Here is a 610-nt window from a genome sequence, read left to right on the forward strand (position 1 = left end):
GTAGGTGTTTTTCTTACATATTTATATACATATATATGAATATATGTGTGTATATATATATATATATGTATATATATGTTTCCTTAGTCCCTTCCCTTTTTTCCCCCTGATACTTCCCATAAGAGTGCTGGTGGTTTATATTTCAACTTAGATTTGAGGTGGAAGTATGTATAAGTTGAAATCAATTGATAATCTGGAAGGTGAAGGGACTTTGTGTGTTCCCTGTGTTGGGGAAAAGCCAAAAGTGGTAGGAGCAAAGATAGATGATTACAGATATAACGCACTTACTCGTAAAGATTTAATGCTAATCTTTCCATTTTATTCTGGACTCTAGGAAGCTGACCCTACAGAGCATCCACCAAGCAAATTTTCCTTTAGCTGTTGGCTAGGACAGGTCAATAGGAGGATATAAAAGGAGATCAGAGAGTGAAAAGAAAAGACATCAAGATATTTATTCCCCTGGTATTTTCTCCCATGGGCCATGATTTGGAAATGGCTGTGTCTCTCTAATCAAACTATAGCTCCCATAAAGTGATCCCTTCATTATCCGCTACAGCTAATACCATATCACACAAAAAAATCTCCTCCTCTTGCCGCTTCAGATCCAGAG

This window comes from Galeopterus variegatus, unplaced genomic scaffold (assembly GCF_000696425.1).
Source record: "Galeopterus variegatus unplaced genomic scaffold, G_variegatus-3.0.2 Scaffold18878, whole genome shotgun sequence".
NCBI lineage: Eukaryota > Metazoa > Chordata > Mammalia > Dermoptera > Cynocephalidae > Galeopterus > Galeopterus variegatus.